Genomic DNA, 741 nt, shown 5'->3' on the forward strand with positions numbered 1-741 from the left:
ACTTATGGTGATAATGGTCTCCTTTGGAACTAAATCCCAAAAAAGTATTTTAGTGCATGAAGCTGCATGTTTTTCGGCCTCTTAAGTGGAGGGTCCTGAGAGCTGAAATCTCCAGTTGTTCATTATTCCATTCTTTCAGACTTGCTCATGTGGTACTAGAAGCAGAAGCATCAACAAGCTCTGCAAATGCTTTTCTGTTCTACCCTGCACGTCCTGGAATCATGCAGCATTCAGCAAGAACATGGTATGGGTGCCAAAAAATTAATGATCTTCAATAACCCCATGGTGGAATGGTTACTTTTATAGCAGCAAGTTTATGCCTAATAAGATGCAGACATTCCCCTCTCCATATTTCTGTCCAGTACACACTGCAGGATAAACAAACCTGGTGTGCTGCTGTATCAAAGCAGCACAGGCTGACTCACAGTGATACAGACTGGAGAAGGAGGGTTTGGTAGAGCCCAGAATCTTCCATAATTACACACTAATTTTGTGTAAATATCTAAGAAACCTAAGGTAGGAATTCAGCAACTTTTTGGTTGCTTTCCTTTCTGAAACCAGAAAGTGAGTTCATTCAAAGCAGGAGCTGATTGAGCACCTCTCAGGATTCATCCTTGTAGCTGTGGTGGTTTGAGTGTGAACCAACTCAGACCATCAAAACAGAGGAAGACTCACAGCTCTCCTGTCTACTGTGCACTGCTCCTTTCAGCCTGACTAACAGAGCAGCTGGAACACAAGGAC

Source organism: Corvus cornix, chromosome 2, assembly GCF_000738735.6.
Source record: "Corvus cornix cornix isolate S_Up_H32 chromosome 2, ASM73873v5, whole genome shotgun sequence".
NCBI classification, from domain to species: domain Eukaryota; kingdom Metazoa; phylum Chordata; class Aves; order Passeriformes; family Corvidae; genus Corvus; species Corvus cornix.